The following is a 10957-nucleotide window of genomic DNA, read 5'->3' as shown; positions in this document are numbered from 1 at the left end:
AGAAATCATAGGAAAATGATATATGCTGATGTTGTCATTTTAATTATGGAAATTTAACTTAGCCTGTCTTTAAAACAATGGCAATTTAACTTTATAAGTTAAATGGCCAGCATACATTCCCCAACAACATTTTCGTTGAGTTCCTAACGTTCATATATACCCAACTTGCATACCATTTCTGCTATTTCTATTTATGTCTTTGAAAGAACAAACCACAAATTGTTGTATAATCTACCACTCTATTGACTAATGGTCTAGAATACATGTTTTCTCTATTTCCCACATGAATTATTTGATTTTTTTAGCATTTCCCTGTTGTTTCTTATCTCAAATTGAAATAAATTATAGATACACAATAATTGTGAAAAGAGAGGGATTACCTCTCCAGCACTGAAACCAAATGCCACACTTAATCTGATCTCATATTTAAGCCACAAGGCACTGCCGTACCTGCAGTCATTAGTAAGCCAAACAACTTGAAAAATGAGTGTGTCAATCCATTAACTACACCTCAATGTCAACTCAACTAATTAAAATAGTAAAATCGAATTCGGCTAAGCGAAATAATTAGCTTCAAGTTGTAGAGCATCAATCAAAAGAGATAAGTTTTTTTTTTTAAAAAAAAAAAGTAGTATTCAATTATTTTAGGCATATTATCAAGCACCCTCGTTACATACAAATCAGACATAGATACAAAGATGAATGTAGAAAATCCAATAAGCCACATTCAAAAGAACAGAGAATTACTACAAATTAAATTTCCACCAAATTACATTAGCAATAACTGTGTGCATTGAATAAACAAAGAATAGAGTACACCAGAATTGATTGAGGTAAATGGAGCACACACCTGAGCCAACTTCGAACTCAAATTGAGATTTGAAAAGAAGAAAAAACTGGTAAGCCCACAAAGAACAACAAAACGAAGGAAATGAATAAGTGAATGGTAGTTACCGATTCTACTGAAATAATTAACCCAATCAAGTCTATAAGAGGAGGTTTCAGTTGATGTTTTCACAATGCTAGCGAGTTTCCTAAAGATTTTTTTTTTTAAGGTTATACATCCATGTATTGCGATGACCAAATGTGGCAGAAACTCTGGATTAATGCATGCAATATCTAATCTAGCTTGAAATGACCAAGTAAAGGCAAAAAAAAAATAGAAGAGAATTCAAACAAAATAGAGCAAGAAACCACACCAGCCCAAACAAAATTATAAATTCGAGATGAAAGATAAGGAAAAAAAAAGAACAAATAAAAGAAAGCAGAGCAGAGAGAAGATAGTACCGTGTAACCCCAATAGAGAAGGCAAAGTAGAGAATCTAGAAGTGACAGATGGTTTAACATGTGTCACCGAATAAATGGTCGTGCTAGCTGCGACATGATATCAAAGTGTAGGCTATAGTCAAAGATTTACTGTTTCCTTTCTCCTGGTAAAGTAACCGTAGATTTTAAGATACAAATATATGTTAAACTTCTCATGAAGAATGCTAAATAGTCCATTTTAATGTATTTTTTCAACCTTAAGGTTTTGAACTTTGGAAATATCTTGTATTGTGTACAAAAACTAAGAGATTTTTTTCAAAACAACACAACCTTCAATTGAAAAGTATTAGCCAAACTATTTTCTATCAAGGAGCAATATTATGAAATAAAATCTTTGCATTACCTTTTAGACAGTGCCCAACTGAGGAAGAGAACATGAAAAAAGCAGTTGGTTTTCGATTATCAACCTGCCACTGCAGACAACAGAACACCTCAATTATGTTTGGACAAATCTACAATAATACAATGATAAGTAGAACTGCACCTGACTTCTTATACTTGTCAAAGCTCTTTAATGATAAATATGTAGATTAAGCAGCATCCATATAATTGCTTGTCTGTGGAGTGTAGCACGAATTTCTTTTCGTAGGAAAAACAACTTCATACTACTTTGCACTTATGTGTAGCAAATGTACCAACTGAGAATATTCATGTATGATCAATCAAACACAGTCAGGTTCCATAAGTATTAATGAGCATCTCTCTAACATAATTTTACTTGATCAACACTAAATACCAAAAATACGTATTTTAGCAACGAAATAAGAGTTATTGCCTAGAAGATCAACTATAATGCAGCAAGCATAATTTAAGCCTAAGCATTTCCCAAGCTCCTCTAGCTCTAAGCACCAACTTAGCAGTAATAAGTTGCAACTACTTCGAAAAGCAAAATTAGATGAGGGAGGAAAAGCACATGTGAAGTGGAGAAGTTACCTTCCAGCAAAAATGGAGCCCATTCATTATATGGATCAAAGGTAGCCTTCGCATGCTAGGAGAAGCAATTGACATAATAACACTAAATAAACATGTGTTTATACATCAATCATCACATATTATGAAGATTAATAATACCACTCTAACACTAAAAATTCAAATAGCACTAATACAATATTGAAAGAATGAGAGTTAAAAAATCAAATAGCGCCTCCCAAAAGGTTTCCTTTTCATCAAACACCTTAGGTGCATCATGGTGTGAGTCATTTATGATCACATATCACATATTACATAAAGTAATCACGGTAGATCTTTTTACGAGGAAGCAACGCACCTTTAAAGAACAAAAGTTTCACATTAAAACACTATTTTACCCCAAAATCAGAAACAAAAAGGCATGCACCTAGTCATTTACAAATCTAGCTAGAAATCATTCTTAAGAATTGAAAACAAACACAATTAATGCTAGAAGATTAATGGCAAGTAGATTGTGAAATTAGAAAGAGACAAATTCTATACCTGGAAAGAGGAGAAATTCAAAGATATAGATTCGAAACTAAAAGAGGGAAGAAAAATGGGAAGCTAAGAGAATTGAAAATTCAGCAAAAGATAATGACGTCTTGGACTTGAGCTCTTGATGAAGAGAATTGCAAAGCAATGAAGCAGGAAAATCGTCAATTGTGCACCAACTTGCACTAAATGGAGAGCATGGAAGAAGGAGGAAAGTGGACTATAGATAGATAGTAAAACTGAAATTACCAAAATACCCCTATTCGTCCCCCTGTTCGTACACCCCAACTCCCATTTCTAATACGGAAAAGGTCCAAAAATACCCTTAAACTATTGAAAAAGGCTCATAAATACCCTCCTTCTATCTTTTGGTCTAAAAATACCCTTCCATCCACCTTTTAGGTCTAAAAATACCCTTAAGGTTTGTTTTTGGCTCAAATATACCCTTTAAACTAACAGAATATGTTTTTTTGTTTTTTTTTATCGGAAAAGGTCCAAAAATACCCTTAATCTATTGAAAAAGGCTCATAAATACCCTCCTTCCACCTTTTGGTCTAAAAAAATATGAACGAAATATGTTTTTTTTTTTTGGGTTTTTTTTGCATTTCATGAATAAAAAAATGAAATAGGAAATTATAATTTTTTTTTTTGCATTTCGTGTATTAAAAAACAAAATAGGATAAAAAAAAATTAATTTCGTTCATATAAAAACGAAATTGGAAAATATATATACCAACGAAATAAAAAATAAATAAATAAATATATATATATATATATATATATATATATATATATATATATATATATATATATATATATATTTTCCAATTTCGTTTTTATATGAACGATTTTTTTTTTATCCTATTTTGTTTTTTAATACACGAAATGCAAAAAAAAAATTATAATTTCCTATTTTGTTTTTTAATACACGAAATGCAAAAAAAAAAAAATTATAATTTCCTATTTCATTTTTTTATTCATGAAATGCAAAAAAAACCCAAAAAAAAAACATATTTCGTTCATATTTTTTTAGACCAAAAGGTGAAAGGAGGGTATTTATGAGCCTTTTTCAATAGATTAAGGGTATTTTTGGACCTTTTCCGATAAAAAAACAAAAAAACATATTCTGTTAGTTTAAAGGGTATATTTGAGCCAAAAACAAACCTTAAGGGTATTTTTAGACCTAAAAGGTGGATGGAAGGGTATTTTTAGACCAAGAGATGGAAGGAGGGTATTTATGAGCCTTTTTCAATAGTTTAAGGGTATTTTTGGACCTTTTCCGTTTCTAATATAAAAAGTACTAGACGTCCCGTGCCCATGCTCAGCACGGGCATATGCCCGTCCTTATTGTTTATGTTAGTAATTACTGAAAGGTCCCAATACAAAGAAAATACTTCTATTTGTTTAAAGTTTTTAACACTTACTAATATTTACACGTTGTAAAAGATTAGAAAATAGTACATTCTTCATCCTCAATGAGAGAAGCCAATTACATAATAGACAAAAGAAGAAGATTCCCTCTGAGATGTCACCACTCCATAAATCTTTGTCGTCATAAGTGCTTTTCCCCGATTTGACAAAAATATCCAAACCTGCATTACAAAACATAGCCATGCGATAAAATATGCAGTTATCCACGAAAATGAAAGGAAGAATTTGGTAAATATAAGAAATGAGGAAGACACAATGTGAAGCCGTAACTTGGTAAGAAAGTGTTATTTAAATTTATGCAACACACACAAAAATCATAGCAAATTCTAAATTCTGATTCACCGGATTGAAGTGTCATTGCAAACCCAATGATTCTAATGTAAGCGAGCTTCAAGCTTCCCTTTGGCTAATTCCGTCTTTTTAGTTTATTAAAGTCTTAAAATCTCATCTATATAATAAAGTAACATTTTTTACTACACCAAAATCTCCGCAACAAAAGAAAAAGGCAGTGTATGCAGTAAGCTTGAAACACACAAACAGGAAACAAAATGTTCATGCTAAGTTTCAGCTTAATTAGCAGCCTCTATGTATTGCGAACTTCAATAACCAAAGCATGGCTAAAAGTAATAAAGCAGAATCATCGTGCTTGAAGTAACAAGAAGCAAAAGAGTGTGTAAGATAAGGAAACAGTACAAAAGAAACATCATTAGAAAAATTGCCTAATTAAGGAAAAAAGATATGCATTTTGATCTCTCTCTCTCTCTCTCTCACACACACACACACACATACTAACAATATCAAATAATGCAGGACACCTGGAGTTCGATAAAACTCTTCGCTAAAAGAGGTCCGATCAATGAGACATCCCTAACAGTATCTCTATAGCTCGAAACAGACAGAAAGAGAACAACCAAACAGCTTCTCAAAACTCCTCTCTGAATATGGGGAACATTTGAATAACCGCCGAGACAAAATTAGAGAAAATTAATATACATAACAAATTTAAATATAAAAAGGATAGACAAAATGAATCACAAGAACAAACTTAAGCATAGAAAGTACTCTTCACTTAATAAACTATCAGAACATTATCAATTTACCATTTTAATAAAGTAAGAATTAAAAAATAAAATAAACACCCAGATCATGAAAAAAAATCACATGCTAAAAGGCTCACATGTAACTTCCTGTACATTGGTCGACATATGACAATTGATTCAATAGTGCCTCCTTAATGAAAGACAATGGGGACAAAAGCAGAGGTAGAAATGGACTCTGTACTCCAAACATCTCAAACAATTGAAGGAGAACTTCAAGAATGTAGCGTCTCTCTCGTGACTATAATTAAAGTACACAAATTAGAAATGCACATTATAAAACAATATGAAGGAGGAAGCAAATAAGTTGGAAGATTGGAAAACAAACTCAATAAGAATGAAACTCACCAGAAGATAACCGAAGATGAGAAAAAGAGAAAGAAGACTGACAACATCAGAAGAATAAAAAATTCTTCCACAGTACAACGAAAAAAACCAACATAATGCATGAAAAGTGATGTCACGGAGGTGTGTGTGTAATTGAACACACAAACCTGAGTGGGAATGCTGGAGACATACATTACACGTGTTTGCAATTTGAGGCTGCTGGGACACGATTGTACCTGATTAGCATGTCTTTTTTGTGCATTTATTCTCACCTATTTTACTAAACAACAAAAAATGCCGTTTTCCGAAGTGTAAGATAGAACTTTGAAAACAAAGTTGAACAATAGTCTCCACGGCGGAAATTCACGGAATAGATGCACCAATATATTTTTAATTATTTGCATAACAAAGGACAATCGGTAAGAAGTGACAACTATGGCAGACAAAGAAGACCATTTGCCAGAAGTTGATTACACTAAAGGTGGCATTTTTTCCTAGATGTTGAAGTAGGCTATGCACCTACGGTATTTGATGATATGACTGGCTCATCTTATTTGGTGCTATCTACCATATCTTGAAAGTTTAGTGCTCGGTATAATAATTTGTTATGTTATTGTGCTTACTGATAAGAATGTGTTGATGCAGGGTACAAAATCATTTATTATGGGGGTGACCTGATTGAAGCGTAATGATAAGGTGGGAACTACACATTAGAACTTGGTAAGCATTTCAACACGTCTGCCTCTCAAAGTCTCAATATCATAGTTAGGTATCTTTGCAAATTAGTCCTGTATTAGTATCTGAATTGGTCGAATAAAATTCTAATATAATAGAGTTAGTAATGTGTCACACAAATGTATGTCAGTGGAGATAAAAAAGATGGTTCTGGTCATGTTTGAAATAGTATGTGGGCTAGAGAAACCTAATAAATTTCATAACAAAAAAAGGACTGTAGAAGGTATATTTAGAAACAACCCGACAAACACATTCTTCACCCGGTCCTTAGTGGATTTGGCTCGCCTCCAGTAGGTGATCCGTCCAGTTCCTCCGGTGCCAATTTAAATGAATTATACGTGTCCTCTTATTTATCTAAGGGCCCAGAATTATTTTGTTAACCAATTGATTTAACTATGGTTACCAACAGTTCTCTCTCCTCTCTTCCGGCTTTCCTTCCATTGCCACAACAGGAAACGCCATTGCTTCCAATATTTCTCAAGAAAACAGAGCAAAGAATGCAAAAATATATACTTGTGTAAACCAAATAACTGGAACAATACAGTTTCACAGAAATTTTATTATTGAAACTTTTATCATAAACATGAACAAATAGGGAGAATCTCAAAAGGGAAAATCTGAAACGGAGAGACTGGTCTCAATTGAAGATTACAATAATAAATACAGAACAACATACAAAGAAAACCCAAGAAAAAAAGATAGTTTATCTCATAAGAAAAGCCCAAAATTTGCAGCTGTGCATCAGCCCCTTTTTCGTTCTTCCCAATTTCATGCCCTCTCTAGGTCCTTCAGTTGGCCATTGAAAAGCTTTCTGTCCAGAAGAAGACGATAAAGCCTTGTCCATCACTATTGCCATCAAAACCGCGCTTTAAAGAAACCGAATGCAGTCTCATTGCTTGGATTTTTGAAATTTTTTCAGTGCATCGTTTTTATTTTGTTCTCTTCTTAGTGAGAGACTTGGGATGAAGTTTGTTTGTTTCTTTGTTTTTTTTTTTTTTTTTTTTTTGTGGCGTGAACATAGTGGTAAAGAGATAGTGATAGGAGTGATTTTGTGATAGGAATCTGCATCTTCTTCTACTTTTTGGAGATTTAAAGATTGAATAGGCAGTGCTTGCAGTCAACAAAGGAAAAGCGGAAGTGAGAGAACTGTTGGTAACTATAGTTAATACCAATTGGTTAACAAAATGATTCTGGGCCATTAGATAAATGAGAGGACACGTGTAATTCATTTAAACTGGCATTGGAGGAACTGGACAGATCACCTACCGGAGGTGAGCCGATCCCGTCCTTAGTAGCCTTTCCAAAGTCAACCTAACCGCTTACCTTTGGAAAGACAGAGTCAATTTGTCTATTATCTAAATCATGCCCTGGCAGTTCAATATGAGAAAGAAGTTAAAAGTGCATTCTTTCCTTCTCCATCTTCTCGAAAGCACTCTTTAAGCATACTGACACAATGATTGGGGGTCACATCTCTCTCATTCTCATTTCTAGTGATTCCACAATCATCAAGACAACACTTCTAATCATGCAATGATGGAATGAGCAAAATTGTACACCAAAAGAAGTTATCTTGGGGTACAAATGATTCACGTTCAGAGAGGTCCTGTTTAGGATCTGCTAAAAATCAATAACTATGACTAATTAATGATCATGCAGAAGAAGACAAATATTTAAAAAAACAAAAAATGATGCATCTGGCAATAGTGTTGGTTTTTCAACAGATGGTGCACTACTTAAAAATTGCACTGACTATGCTTTTTTTCTTCAAAATATGTAACTTCTCAACTGCACTGTTTCTTTTATTGTTATCAGATGGTTCATTTCCTTTATTGCTTGGTTTCCATTTTTTTTTTAGCTTATGAAAGTTAGAATAAAGTGGCGAACTCTGGTTATAGTTGATCATAACTCCATCTTCCACTTCTTTCGAGAACCAATTTGGATGAATTACACAAAGAACCCAATAAAAAAGGAGATCGCAGAATATTAACCTTAAAATATTTCGAGCCGCAACACATATAAGTGCTTCGAAAATCTATCACATCTAGAGCCTAGAATTCTTTGGGTTGGCTTTTCAAAGTACCATAAAAGATTTCACATGTGTCATTAATCATATATCAATAATAATTCAGAATTATTCAGTCAACAATAACATAGTGCATGAATATCTATCCTTGTATGGTATTTTGACTTAGAAAACTATATCATAACATAATATTCAGTGTATAATTAAACAATGAAAAAGCTAGCTTTGACTAATCAAGAAAGGCTGGCACTCCAACACTCATCAAGGAAAAAACATCGAACAATGTATTAAGGAATGTGAAGTAATAGGTCTTTAGATCTTCACTGTAATAACCCAATTTTTAAATAAGAGTTTAGTTGGTAATTTTAGCTAAAAGGAATTTAAAAGAAAAGAAATTCGTAATTAAAATTAAAGAGAAAATAGAAAAAGAAGCAATTTAGTGGGCCAAGCCCAAAAAGGAAAAGGAAAAGGAAAAAAGAAAAAAAAAAGGGGCTTTAAAATTCTGATGGCGAATCACTAAATTGCTGAAAGAAAAAAAAAAAAAAAAAAAAAAGGGAAACGTGCCAACAGAAGGAGAAAAAAACTAGTGGGACAAAGGAAAAGAAAGGGAGAAAAAGAAAGGAAAAGAGAGGATAAAAACAAGAACTTTCATCCCAAATCATCAAGGTAATGACTCTAATCTTTTATTTAAGTTTATTACATAATTATGGGTGAATCTTTATGGTGAAAACATGGGGATATTTTGAGGAATTGAGAAAGTTTAGCTCTAGGGTTCTTCAACCAAAATCATTGATTTGAAAGGGCAAATAACGTCGGATTTTAGACTTCTATATATCGTTGGAATCCTCTCATTAAGGCCTTTCCGAAAACATAAGTCTTGTCGGGTTTTGAACACATTGACCAGAGGGCATTTTCGTCCTTTAAAATTTGACTTTAACCGTTTAAGCCTCTAAAAATATAGAAGTGGTTTACCCTAAGGGCTTTGACCATTCTAAATCCGTTTTTGTGTAGTTTGAGGCAATCCAGAGACTCGAGAACGCAATTTTGATTTATTGGGAAGTGTGCTTGAATTGTGAATTTGAGGTAAGTGAGACTTTAAGCTTTGGGTACTTGCTTTTCAAAACCCGTTTTAAAAATATGTTTTGTCTGCCTAGTCCATGTGTTGGGGCGAGCGTGTGCTTGGCAGAATCAGTGGTCCTTAAGGCCAACCGCATATACGTTATTTTCAAATAATCCAATACTCTCTTTATAAATTATTTTGTGATGTGATATAGCTATGAGCCATGATATTGGGGCATTGTGTATGATTCCCTTACCATTGTGTATGCTTCTTGATTATATTGGGGCATTGTGTATGCTTCCCTCAGCATTGTGTATGCTTCTTGATGATATTGAGGCATTGTGTATGCTTCCCTTAGCATTTTGTATGCTTCCTGACATATTTGGCACATTGTGTATGTTGCTGTGGATTCATAGTATTGACTAATTCTTTAACTGTCACTTATGACGGTTCGTAGTGTAAATTGTATTGAGATATATAATATATTTGATAAACAGTGGTTTGGACCTTGGTTGCTATTATATAATGATATATTCGTGTGCATAATATTTTTGTGCTTGTTGTGTGTTTGTATTTTCTAACACTTGTTCCAAGGGTATTTGAAGTGACGGGTCGAGGATCTTACTGGGTTATATTTATGTATAACTCACTCCTTACCTGCATGTCCATACAGATACTGTCGTTGAGAACGAGGCTGGTAATTGAAGACTTTGTGAGTAGATTCTGTTGCTGAGGTGAGCTACCGCATTGTTCGTGGAGGCAGCCATTTCAGCTTTAACTAGTTTATTTCTAGTTATTTCTTTTATTTTGGGTTTACATGCCCGACACTCAAACTCATGTAACTCTGTTAGATGCTCCATGGTCTTAGCGTGCGATGTGGGCTAGAGATTCTTTTTATCTTAGCGTTGATTGGTTTTCATAAATCGATTATGGATTTGGTTGGCGACTATTTCGCATTTTTAATATTAATAACGTTGTTGGACCTGCACTTATTTTTTTTAGTGCTTTTGTAAATGATTAAGAGTATGATATATGGTTCGCCTGGCGGGTGGTGTTTGCTGGGTGTCAATCACGTCTAGCGGGTATTTTGGGACGTAACATTCACCTTTGGCATAAAACTTTTCTTTTGAGAGCATTATTTCTGAAGTTAATGTACATCTAAGAATGATAACTTGGCATTCCTATTTCAAACTCTAAATGACAGAGTATCATTATGTCATTTTATACACTTAAATTTATAGCTTCAAAAGTACCTTAAAGATAATTACTTCAATCCAAAGATATGAGGTAAAGAGAACTATCGAAAGAGAGAAGCCATACTTATATGTAAGCTAGAGAAGCATTTTATCCTTAGGGATCTCACTAAATTGAATTGTCGGACATAAGTTACTTGTTATATAGTTCTTAGTGGCTTCAAATGGGAAAAATAGGAACCTGCAGAAAACCATTTATAAACTGAAACATTGTAAAAGGGAAGTGAATATTTTAGTCATAGAAAAGGGGGACCTAGTAACA

General features: G+C 33.4%; 2 long non-coding RNA genes across 2 annotated transcripts; one reads left to right on the top strand and one right to left on the bottom strand.

The window, feature by feature from the left end:
- Nucleotides 1–3708: 3708 nt before the first annotated feature.
- LOC132615737 (uncharacterized) lies at nucleotides 3709–5948 on the bottom strand. Its single transcript, XR_009572813.1, has 3 exons — nucleotides 5646–5948; nucleotides 5378–5538; nucleotides 3709–4361 (listed from the first exon to the last, which is right to left on the bottom strand). It is a non-coding gene; the product is annotated as an uncharacterized LOC132615737 (long non-coding RNA).
- A 4-nt stretch (nucleotides 5949–5952) lies between these two features.
- On the top strand, nucleotides 5953–10417 carry LOC132615736 (uncharacterized). Its single transcript, XR_009572812.1, has 3 exons — nucleotides 5953–6105; nucleotides 6270–6344; nucleotides 10116–10417. It is a non-coding gene; the product is annotated as an uncharacterized LOC132615736 (long non-coding RNA).
- Nucleotides 10418–10957: the final 540 nt, after the last annotated feature.

The sequence above is a fragment of the Lycium barbarum genome, chromosome 10 (genome assembly GCF_019175385.1).
Source record: "Lycium barbarum isolate Lr01 chromosome 10, ASM1917538v2, whole genome shotgun sequence".
NCBI lineage: Eukaryota > Viridiplantae > Streptophyta > Magnoliopsida > Solanales > Solanaceae > Lycium > Lycium barbarum.
The sequence above is the reverse complement of the archived record's forward strand: the minus strand, read 5'-3'. Positions and strand labels throughout refer to the sequence as shown.